This window comes from Vitis riparia, chromosome 14 (genome assembly GCF_004353265.1).
Source record: "Vitis riparia cultivar Riparia Gloire de Montpellier isolate 1030 chromosome 14, EGFV_Vit.rip_1.0, whole genome shotgun sequence".
Taxonomy (NCBI): domain Eukaryota; kingdom Viridiplantae; phylum Streptophyta; class Magnoliopsida; order Vitales; family Vitaceae; genus Vitis; species Vitis riparia.
This window is the reverse complement of record NC_048444.1, coordinates 23631449-23645129: the sequence shown is the minus strand read 5'-3', so window position 1 is coordinate 23645129 and position 13681 is coordinate 23631449.

The following is a 13681-nucleotide window of genomic DNA, read 5'->3' as shown; positions in this document are numbered from 1 at the left end:
AATCTATTCTCCGATATTTTATAAAATAAAAATTTGTTTGGAAATCTAAAATCTTATTAGTATGTTTTAATATTTTTATATATGTTTTAACAATAATTTTTATAACTCGTGCTTTATTTTCAAACATTTTATATGTTTGTATAATTATTTTCTAAAACAACTCTCAAAAAACAAGTAAAAATAATAAAACATAACTAAAAGATGTTATCTAAAAATACTATGTTTTTTATTCTTAAGAACAAAAAACAAAAAACAGTTTTTGGTTGTTCAACATGTTTTCTTGTTTTTTTTTATTCTAAAAAATAAAAAATTATTTTTGAAAACAATTATCAAACAAGCCCTAAATCTCCCATCTTTTCCTATCAACATTCATAGTTAGCTATTCACAATCAAGACAATGCCAGGATCCTTTAAATTTCTCATTCAAAATCAAAGTTTTAAAATCAAAACCAGTGTGAATGCATTTATTATACTTTTTATTTTAAAATAAAAACTTTCAAATATAGTGTGAAACCATTTATTACATATTATTATAATATTTGTTTAAATCAAAACTTTCCGTTTATAGTGTAAAAGCATTTATTACATGAAAGTTAAGTTTTTTGAAGATCAACTATTTCAAAAGTTTAAAGAATAAACTCAAAATTTTAAAACATCACTTTGTGTAAAGATAATTCCCCCTTCCGACTAGACAAAGTCTCCCTAACACGCCAATTTTCTGGAAAAAAATGGGTTACAGGTCAAGTGTTAAAACTAAAAACTCTAGTTTTAAAACCTAATTTTATTCCCAAAACTTTCTAAATAACACGACCAAATTTTATTTTATTTTTAAATTTGATGGAAACATTATATATAAAGGATCAATGTATATTGCAGATATTAACTAGTAAAAGAAATTTGAAATATGAATCAAATAATTTTCATTTCCTTACTTTATCTTTTTGCCCCTTTTACCCCCTAAGGGTAAGAAAAAAAACACAAAATAAAATAAATTTGAAATAAAATGAGAGCAGAAATTTAACAAAAATTTTTTACTTTCTTATCACTGACCATAGAAATTTACAATGCTGAAAATACAGCTAAAACTCTAATCACTCACTTTTAGATTGCTACTTACTTCACTCTCTCTCCCACACAAATACTTTGTTATATTGGGTTTGTAGAAAAAAGGTTTCGACTAAAGAGTAGTTATCAGCTCCAATTAAGTTTTTAACAATAAATTTTTCATATTGTTTAGATAGAAGAGCTGATTTCTTAATTAAACTAAGCATTTCAGGTTGACTATTCGAACAACTGGTTTGATTGGTTGACACTATACTGGTTTTCAAATCTTTTATCAATCTTTCTTGATTTTCTTGGATTTTGAGGTTTTGAAATTTTTGGGTTTCTAAAGCAATTAGTTGGTTTTGAAGGTTTTGTAAATGTTGGGCTAAAACTAACATGGTTTTTCCATAAGCATATTCTAAATTTTGGTTTGGAAAACTTTGTGGTTTTAGGGACCAAAAGTTATCTACAATAACCTTATGTTATTCAAAAAGGTTTTGAGAAAATAAAGAGTTAAACCTCAAATTTTAATTCAACACTTCGTTCATACATATGGTTCCATATTGAAAGGTTCTAGCTTTAGTGGGTTTTCTTTGAGTCATGTTCATGTAACATAAAATCAATCATTAGCATTATCAACATTATTAATTATTTGTCTACTTAACCAATCTACTAATATGTTAGCTTTTCCTTTAATATGTTTAAATTTAGGTTTGAAACCAATTAAAGAGTTTTGAAACTTTATTCATTTTTTGGTGGACAATTTTGAAGAATTTTTATTTTCAAAGACTTTTTTAATATTCTTACTATCAGTTCTTAAAGTAAATTGTTCTTGGTTTAAAAATAATTGAAATTTTTCTAAGACTAATATTATTGCTTCAATTTCTAAGTCTGTAGAATTAAGGTTCCTTTGATAATCATTAAAAATTCCACTACAATATCTACAAAGTTTTTCTTCTCCTATATAAGTGACTACTAAAAGTATACCTCCTCATCCTATTTGGCTAGCATCAGTTTAAACTATTTTATATACACTTTCTAAGGGTAGATATAAGGTTGGGAGATGCTTCACAAGTTCTTTTATTTTTTGTACAAGTTTAATGTCTTCTTGGTTAAAATATCTTTACTCTATGTTTTTTGTTTTACTATAAAGGGGTCCAACTAATTTGCTAAGGTTTTTAATATACGGTCTAGCATAGTTTAATAATCTTAAAAAATTTTGAAGGGTTTTTAAGTCTTCAAGTTTATCTGGAAAATTATTTATTTTTTGTACTATATGATCTTGCAATTTTATTTGTTCATCCTCTAATTCTAATCCTAAAAATTCTATTTAGGTTTTAAATAATTTCAGTTTCTTTTTACTTACTATAAAACCATGGCTAATTAGTTTTTCAAAAATAAATTCTAAATGATTTATATGTTCCTAAAGAGTATATGAGAAAACAATAATATCATCAATATATACAAAAACAAAAGAGTATTTACCAAAAATATTATCTATCATTCATTGAAATATCTGAGGAGCATTTTTTTAGTCCAAATGACATTACATTCCATTCATATAATCCATAGGGACATGAAAACGTTGTCCATGGTTTACTATCTTCTTTTAATCTAATTTGTCTAAATCCACTTTTACAATCTAGTTGAGAAAAGTATTTACATCCTTGAATAGAATTAATTAAAGAATCTTTATTTGGAATTTTATAGGCATCGTCATATGTATTATCATTCAATTTTTTTATAATTAATAACCATCCTAGCTTTTCCTCGTTTTTCTTCATTATGGTTTCTAACTAAAAAAACTAAGGATCTATGGGGACTGAAACTTGGTTTTATGAGATTATTCAACAACAGTTCTTCTATTTGAATTTTGAATTCCTTTGTATCTATAAGGTTACATGCTATATCTATAGTTTTTATTATTAAATCTAGGTTTTTAATTGCTAACTAAAATTCCTATTTTTTCTGCTTCTAATATAAGATTTTTTAATCTATCTGCATTTCTTAATTATTCTAAGTAATCATTAATTATGTTATCCTTTTGTGCTTCTGCTTTGTTAATTTCATGAGAGGTTACATTATGATTTTTATTTGATGCATTTTCCATGTTTGTATAAACAATTGTTGTGGTTTTTTATGATGAAAACTTATTTGGTTATTTTGTATTGTTATCCCTCCTTGTAAAGAATGTACAAACTTTAAACCTAAAATAAAAGGATATAAACTTATAGTAGGTACAATATAAGTTTGGGGTAACACTAAGGTTATGTTATTAATTATAATCGGTACATTTGAAATAGACTTGGTTAGTATTAGTTTTTGTTGATTATATTGGACTAATTCTACTGGTTGAACTAATGTTTGTTGGTTTTCCTGAGGCACTAAGGTTTCAAATAAAAGGTTTTTATTGACTCCGGTATCTAACATTGCATCTACTTTCAATTCTATGGTTTTTAATTTAATTATTGTTTGAAAAATGATAGATTTAACTTTATTCGCCATATTTACTTATTCTATTGTTTGTATAATTTTTTTTTAGGATTTATTGGTTCTTTTATTTCTTTTACATGACTTATTGGTTCTTTTATTTCTTTAAAGTTTGAACTGTCTTCTTCTTCTTTTTCTTTTATTATTATTTATAAATCTTTCCACAAATTATAAGGTTTTATTTGACTTTCTAAAGGTTGTACAAGGTTTTCTAAATTTAAAGAGGTTTTCTTAGGTTGATTTTCCTTTTTTTCAATGATCATACAAATTTCTTCTTTTTCAGTTTCACTATCATCTATACTATATACACTTGAATTTTCACTTTCAAAATCTAATTAACTAGTGAGTTCTTCTTCTTCACTGTCTACCTGATACTCATTTATTAGGTTGATTTTTTGCTTGGGTTTTTCTACTTTGTTCATTTAATGGTTTTTTAAGTTCAAGACATTTCGGTCTTATATGGCCTTCCTGACCACACAAATAGCATTTACATTGTCTTTTTCTTTCTATAGTTTTTTTCCTTTTTATCCAAAACTTTCCCGGTTTTTTTTATATCTTGTCTGATATGGTCGTTTTTTATAAAAGGTTTTTGATTTTCTTCTTAAAAATTTATTGTAGTTCCTAGGTTTTCTAAACTTATATTCTATACATCCTACGTCTAAATTTTCTCCTATATGTAATTTTCTACAAAGTTGTTGATTTATGTCTTATTTCTTTATTTGGCTTCTTTTTCCTATACTTACACATTCTCTTTCTAACCAATTTTCTAGAAATTCTATTCTAGCACCTATATAAGGAGAGTTTTTATATTCAGAGGTGAAAATTCATTCCATAGTCTAAGTCCTACAGGTCCTTGTATTTTTAATATATATATTTATTTAAATATTCAGGGGTTTTATATATTCTAGCAAGGATTGCATATTTTCTAAATTTTTGTTCATATTCTTTTATATATGAAAGGTTACATAATTTCGATTTGTATAACTTATGAAGGTATATTGCGGGTTTTTTTACATCTTCTTGAGTTGTTCCTAAAAAATATAGTTTTATTAAATTTATAAATATAGATATGCTAAAATTGTTTCTAATTTCTTGAAAATAACTACTATTTTCTTGTTCCATGTTTCTAAAAAATTGTAATACAATTCCTCTAAGGGTGCTTTTACAAATTCATAAATTTCTTGTTGGTTTTCAAATGATACTACTACACTGGTTGAATTTAAAGATTGTTCCCAATTTTCTATGGTTTTCCTAAGATCTTGTGTACTATCTATATCTAATATTGTTCCATATTCATATATTGGTTGTAAAGAACTAGAAGGTTATGTTTTAGTTTTCCATTGGGGTCTTTTTGGCTTACTATACGGCTTACTATACCTTACCATTTCGGTTTTTACATTTACAAATTCTTTTTCTTCATTTATTGTATTTACTGACTCATTTGAGGCTGTTTCTAGGTTTTCTTTAACTTTTGGTAGAATAGTAAATTGATTTATTATTTCTATATCTATAAGTTTTTTTAATTAAATTGGTTTTATAAAGTTGTTCTATTATTTGTTCATCTATATAGTTTTTACACATTATATCAACAAAGTTTTCTTGATCCACATGTTCTTCTATTAACATTGGGTTACTGAATTCCTCTAATATTATATTAACTAGCTCTGAGTTTTTGTATAGGTTTTCTATTGTTTCAATGTTTAGTAAAATATCTTCTTGTATAACATTTACAGTTTCTATCTCACTATCTGACTCTACCTTTACATTTACAGTTTTATAGTTTCCAAAGGTTATACTTGCACTTTCGCCTTGATTTTCATATAAACTACTAGATGTCAGATATTTTATTACTGGTTTATTTATTTGAGGTAATTCCCACTCTCGTCCTAATAAATAGTCTATATTTATAGGTTTCGCTTCTATCATATTTACAGCCTTATTCCCAAAGGTTTTTACTATATCATCGAATTCCATCATACATTTTAAACTTAGAGCATTGGTGGTTTTTCCTATAAATCCTATAGCTATGCTAACGCTCTTACTTCCTAATTCCATATTATAACCTTTAGTATTTACAATTATTTTTATTTTTTTCGTGAATTCCTTAAGATTTATACAAAATTGAGGTATACAACCAATAACTACGTAATTTTGATTCATATTAACTTCTGCGCTTGCTAAAAGAGCTCGTCCTATTGTATTGTTTCTAGTATCCAAAAGGTTAATATTTATAAGTGCTCCAATTTCTTTACGATGAAGTCCTATTATTCCTATTAAAATTATTCCTAAATGCATATATTTATCGGTTTTATTTTTTAATAGTTTATGTTTTGTTTATGGAGATACTAAATCTAAATATACAATATTTCCTATTGAATTTATAATATGTTAGTTTAAAAATCTAGTTATTTTAGAATTTTGAACTAACTGTTTTTTGTATGGTGTTACTTCCTTTACTGGCTTTTTTAATTTTTCTTCAATAAATTCCTTTACATTATTTTTAGGGTTTATGGCTTCTACTATTTCCATGGTTTTATTGCTAAACTTTTTTGTTCAAAAAGATTTATTTTTCGTTCTGTTCTAATTACTGGTTTTTCTCCTAAACTAAAGTTTTCAAATTGTTTTAAAAGGTTATTTAATTTTTGTTCCTCTGATGATCCTATATTTCTTTGTTCTAAAAGTTTATCTACCTTTTAGTTAACTTTTTCTAATGTTTCTTTTAAATTTTGTTGTTCCAACTTTATTTGTTCTATTTCCTTTCCAACAAAATTTTCTTCTCTAACTAATTGCTCTTTAATATAATCTAGGTTATTTCTTAGCAAGTTATGGTTCTTAAAGTCTTCCAGCTTCTTTTCTAATTCATAAGGCTGTGTTTAGTTTTTCTACAGATTTTATTTGTTTTCTTTGGATTTCTTTTAAACAATCTATATTATTTTGGTTTTCTTCCTAAATTTGTTTCTTATGTTCTTGCAAGACTACGTTTGTTATTTTTAATTGTGTTTCTACTAAATTTTTTAACTATTTTACCTTTTGGTTTGTAGATGAGGGTTCATTAGTTTTAATAATTAGATGAACTAGCATATAAATTATCAATATAACATTTTATAATTTCTCTTTTAATTAAGGTTTATGTAGCAAAAAGTTCATCAAAGGCTTCTTGTATAGCTATTTTGTATTCGTTCAAATATTTAAGAAAGGTTAGGTTTTTAATATCTGTGGTTAAATCTTTTACAGTAGTCCTTAAATTATGTAATTTATCACAAGTTTTTCTAAATTCTTTCCGTTGAGCTTACAACCTATTATTAAGTTCTTTTCCACGATCATAATCTAAATTATATATATCAAGAGGATAAGGAATAAAATACATCAATTCATATCAAATAAGCAGACTAAATGGACAGATCAAGGAAATATAGTCAGACTTTTAATGGGGTAAGATAGAGTTCGGTACTCTGAAAATTAATTTGAATCAACAGTTTCTTTTCCTAATTAATATGCTAACAATATATAGAAGCTCAAATACCAACTTTTCCCATCTTTTCCCATCAACATTCATAGTTAGCTATTCACAGTCAAGACAATGCCATGAACCTTGAAATTTCTCGTTCAAAATCAAAGTTTTAAAACCAAATTCAGTGTGAATGCATTTATTATACTTATTATTTTAAAATATAAACTTTCAAATATAGTGTGAAACCATTTATTACATATTATTATAATATTTGTTTAAATAAAAACTTTCCCTTCCCCTGTAACTCGTTTTTGCTAGAAAATTGGCGTTTTAGGGAGACTTGGTCTGGTCAGAAGTGGGGTTATTACCTTTATACGAAGTGATATTTTAAAATTTTGAGTTTATTCTTTAAACTTCTGAAATAGCCGATCTTCAAAAAACTTAACTTTCATGTAATAAATGCTTTTACACTATAAATAACTTGATCAATTTTTTTTTTTTAAACCAAATATATTTCTACTTTGTCATTTTTTTTCTTCTAATTATCATTATTATAACAGATAACATGTTCCACGGAAACAATAGTAATATTATTATGTATAAATAATATAATAATTAATTTAAAATTTATTATTTCATCATTATTAATTTATAATATTTTTAAGAATAACTTATCCAATAATAATAACAACAATATATAATATAAAGTTTTTTTTTAAATTATCGTTTCACTCTTGTGATTAAAAAAATAAAGTTACTATTTTTTATTATATAAATTATATAAATTTTGAATTGTTTAACTTATAATATAACTATTAAGAAAATATCACAATAAAAAATGATTTTGATAATTGTTAAAAACTGAAATTAATGCATGTCATACTATATTGTACTTTTATTGTATTTTTATTATAATTTCAATGCATAATCATGGTACATATATTTTGCAACAAACATATAGTATTAGAAACATTGTTTTATCCTATAAATATTTGAATGAATATGAAATAGCTATACAAGAATCTTTTGACGAACTTTTTGCTACATAAACCCTTATTAAAAGAGAAATTATAAAATATTATATTGATAATTTATATACTAGTTCATCTAATTAGAAACATTAAAAATTCATCAACCCTCATCTACAAACCCAAGAGGTAAAATAGTTAAAAAATTTTAATAGAAACACAATTAAAAATAACAAACGTAATATTACAAGAACATAAAAAACAAATGCAAGAAGAAAACCAAAATAATATTAACCAAAATTATATCAACTATTTAGAAGAAATCCAAAGAAAACAAAGAAAATCCTTAGAAAAATTAAATACAGTCCTAGGAATTAGAAAATAAGTTGGAAGACTTTAAGAACCATAATTTGTGAAGAAATAACCTAGATTATATTAAAGAACAATTAGTAAAAGAAGAAACATTTGTTAGAAAATAAATAGAACAAATAAAGTTAGAACAACAAAATGTAAAAAAAAAAAAAAAAACACTATAAAAGGTTAACCAAAAAGTAGATAAACTTTTAAACAAAACAAAGAAAGATAGAATCATCGGAATAACAAAAATTAAATAACTTTTTAAAACAATTTGAAAACTTTAGTTTATAAGAAAAACCAGTAATTAGAACAGAACGAAAAATAAATCTTTTTGATCTAAAAAGTTTAGCAATAAAACCATGGAAATAGTAGAAGCTATAAACCATAAAGATAATGTAAAAGAATTTATTGAAAAAAAAAATTTTTAAATGCAATAAAGGAAATAACACCTTACAAAAAACAGTTAGTTCAAAATTTTAAACTAACTATTTTAAACTAACATACTATAAGTTTAGTAGGAAATATTGTATATTTAGAGTTAGTATCTCCAAAGACAAAACATAAACTATTAAAAAATAAAACCGATAAATATATGCGTTTAGGAATAATTCTAATAAGAATAATAGGAATCCATTGTAAAGAAATTGGAGCACTTATAAATATTAACCTTTTAGATACTAGAAATAATAATACAGTAGGACGAGCCCTTTTAGTTAGTGTAGAAGTTAATATGAACTAAAATTATGTAGTGATTGGTTGTATACCTCAATTTTGTATAGATCTTACGGAATTCACATAAAAAATAAAAATAACCGTAAACACTAAAGGTTATGATATAGAATCAGGGAGTAAGAACCTTAGCATGGCTATAGGATTTATAGGAAAAACCACTAATGCTCTAAATCTGAAATGTATGATGGAATTTGATGATATAGTAAAAACCTTTGGAAGTAAGGTTGTAAATATGATAAAAGTAAAACCTATAAATATAGACTATTTGTTAAGACGAGAAGGACATTGGCCCAAATAAATAAACTAGTAATAAAATATCCAACATCTAGTAGTTTATATGAAAATCAAGATGGAAGTGCAAGTATAACATTTGGAAACTATAAAATTGTAAATGTAGAGGTAGAGTCAGTTAGTGAGATGGAATCTATAAATGTTATACAAGAAGATATTTTGTTAAACATCGAAACAGTAAAAAACCTATACAAAAATTTAGAACTAGTTAATATAATGTTAGAAGAATTTAGTAACCCAACGTTACTAGAAGAACAGGTAGATCAAGAAAACTTTATTGACATAATATGTAAAACCTATACAGAGGAACAAATAATTAAACAACTTTAAAAAACAAATTTGATCAAAAAAATTATAGATATAGAAACAAGAAATCAATTTACTATTCAACCAAAAGCCAAAAAAAACCTAGAAATAGTTTCAAATGAGTCAGTAAATACAATAGATGTAGAAAAGGAATTTGTAAATGTAAAAACTGAAATAGTAAGGTATAGTAAGTCGTACAGTAAGCCAAAAGGACCTCAATAGAAAACTAAAACAGAACCTTCTAGTCCTTTACAACCAATATATGAATATGCAACAATATTAGATATATATAGTGCACAAGATCATAATAAAACCATAGAAAATTGGGAACAATCTTTAAATTAGCCGATGTAGTAGTATCCTTTGAAAATCAACAAGAAATGTATGGATTTTGTAAAAACACTCTTAGAGGAACCGTATTACAATTCTTTAGAAATATGGAACAAGAAAACAATAGTTATTTTCAAGAAGTTAGAAATAATAACATATCTATATTTATAAATTTAATAAAACTATATTTTTTTAGGAACAACTTAAGAAAATATAAAAGAACCTACAATATATCTTCATAAGTTAGAACAATTGAAATTATGTAACATTTTGTATATAAAAGAATATGAACAAAAATTTAGGAAATATGCAATCCTTGCTAGAATAGATAGAACCCCTGAATATTTAAATAAATGTATATTAAAAATACAATGACTTGTAGGACTTAGATTATGAAATGAATTTTCAACCTCTGAATATAAAAACTCTCCTTATATAGGTGCTAGAATAGAATTTGTAAAAAATTGGTTAGAAAGGGAATGTGTAAGTATAAGAGAAAGAAGCCAAATAAAGAAACAAGATATAAATCAACAACTTCGTGCAAAATTACATATAGGAGAAAATCTAGACATAGGATGTAGAGAATATAAGTTTTGAAAACCTAAGAACTACAATAAATTTTTAAGAAGAAAGTCAAAAAACCTTTTCTAAAAATTGACCTTATCAAACAAGATATAAAAAACTTGGAAAGATTTGGATAAAAAGAAAAAGACAGTGTAAATGTTATTTGTGTGGTCAAGAAGGTCATATAAGACCTGAATGTCCTGAACTTAAAAAACCATCAAATGAGCGACGTAGAAAAACCTAAGCAAAAATCAACCTAATAAATGAGTATCAGGTAGATAGTGAAGAAGAAGAACTCATTAGTGAATTAGATTTTGAAAGTGAAAATTCAAGTGTATATAGTATAGATGATAGTGAAACCAAAAGAGAAGAAATTTGTATGATTATTAAAAAAAGAGGAAAATCAACCTAAGAAAACTTCTTTAAATTTAGAAAAACTGGTACAACTTTTAGAAAGTAAGATAAATCCTTATAATTTGTGGAAAGATTTACAAATAATAATTAAAGGAAAAATCTCGGAAGAAGAGGAAGACAATTCAGACTCTAAAGAAATAAAAGAACCAATAAGTCTTGTGAAAACAACTATACAAATAATAGAATAAGTAAATATGATAAATAAAGTTAAATCTATTATTTTTCCAACAACAATTAAATTAAAAACCATAGAGTTAAAAGTAGATGCAATGTTAGATATTAAAGCCAATAAAAACCTTTTATTTGAAACCTTAGAACCTTAGGAAGATCAACGAACACCAGTTCAACTAGTAAAATTGGTCCAATATTATCAACAAAAACTAATATTAACCAAGTATATTTCAAATGTACCAATCATAATTAATAGCAAAACCTTAGTTTTACCTCAAACTTATCTTATACCTACTATAAGTTTATATCCTTTCATTTTAGGTTTAAATTTTGTACATTCTTTACAAGGAGGGATAACAATACAAAATAACCAAGTTAGTTTTCATCATAAAACCACAACAATTGTTTATACAAACATAGAAAACGCATCAAATAAAAATTATAATGTGACCTCTGATCAGATCAACAAAGTAGAAGCACAAAAGAATAGTATAATTAATGATTATTCAAAACAATCAAAGAATGCAAATAAGTTAAAAAAATTTATACTAGAAGCAAAAAAAAAAAAAAAAAAAAAAAAGGAATTATAGGAAAAAACCCACAAAAATATTGGAATAGAAATAAAACAACCTACAAAATACTAATTGAAATCTCAGATTTAACAATAAAAAGGGCAAATATAACATGTAACCTTATAGATACAAAGAATTCAAAATTCAAATAGAAGAACTATTGCAGAATAACCTCATTAAACCAATTTTTAGTCCCCATAGATCTTCAACCTTTTTAGTAAGAAATCATAATGAAGAAAAAAGAGGAAAAACTAGGATGGTTATTAATTATAAAAGATTAAATGATAATACATATGATGATGCCTATAAAATTCCAAATAAAGATTCTTTAATTAATTCTATTCAAGGATGTAAATACTTTTCTCAGCTAGATTGTAAAAGTGGATTTTGACAAATTAGATTAGAAGAAGATAACAAACCATGGACACCATTTTCATGTCCCTGTGGATTATATGAAGGAATGTAATGCCATTTAGACTAAAAAACGCTTCTTAGATATTTCAACGAATGATGGATAATATTTTTGGTAAATGTTCTTTTTTTCTTGTATATATTGATGATATTCTTGTTTTTTTGTATATTTTTCAGGAACATATAAAACATTTAGAATTTATTTTTTAAAAACTAATTAGTCATGGATTAATAGTAAGTAAAAAGATACTGAAATTATTTAAAACCCAAATAGAATTTTTAGGATTAGAATTGGAGAATGGACAAATAAAACTATTGGATCATATAGTACAAAAAATAAATAATTTTCTAGATAAACTCAAAGACTTGAAAACCCTTCAAAGTTTTTTAGGATTATTAAACTATGTTAGACCATAGATTAAAAACCTTAGTAGATTAGTTGGACCCCTTTATAGTAAAAAAAAAAATACAGGGCATAGATATTTTAACCAAGAAGATATTAAACTTGTACAAAAAAATAAAAGAACTTTACATTTACCCTTAGAAAGTGAATACAAAATAATTCAAACTGATGCTAGCCAAACAGGATGGGGAGGTATACTTTTAGTAGTCATTAACATTAGAGAAGTAAAACTTTGTAGATACTCTAATGGAATTTTTAATGATTATTAAAAGAACCTTAGTTCTACAGACTTAGATATTGAAGCAATAATCTTAGTCTTAGAAAAATTTCAATTATTTTTAAACCAAGAACAATTTACTTTAAGAACCGATTGTGAGAATATTAAAAAAATTCTTTGAAAATAAAAATTATTCAAAATTGTCCACTAAAAGATGAATAAAGTTTCAAAGCTCTTTAATTGGTTTCAAACCTAAATTTGAACATATTAAAGGAAAAGATAATATATTAGCAGACTGGTTAAATAGACAAACAATTATTAATAAAGTTGATAATGCTAATGATTGATTTTATTCTACAAGAACATGGCTCAAAGAAAACCCACTAAAGCTAGAACCTTTCAATTTAAAATCATATGTTTGAATGAAGTGTTAAATCCAAATTTGAGGTTTAACTCTTTATATTCTCAAAACCTTTTTGAAGAGCATAAGGTTATTGTAGATAATTTTTGGTCTCTAAAACCACAAAGTTTTCCCAACCAAAATTTTAAATATGCTTATGGAAAAACTGTGTTAGCTCTAGCCCAACATTCACAAAACCTTCAAAATCAACTTATTGCTTTAGAAACCCAAAAATTTCAAAACCTCAAAATCCAAGAAAATCAAGAAAGATTGATAAAAGATTTGAAATCCAGTACAATGTCAACCAGTCCAACCAGTTGTTTAAATAGTCAACTTGAAATGCTTAATTTAATTATGTAATCAACTCTTCTGTCTGAAAAATATGAAAAAGTTGTTGTTAAAAACCTAATTGGAGTTGATAACTACTCTTTAGTTGAAACCTTTTTTCTACAAACCCAATATAACAAAGTGTTTAAAAATCAAGAACTCTTATACACACATTTTGGAACCAAAAATGTTGGGATAAAAACAGGGTATATGGCATATCATGACTCATAATT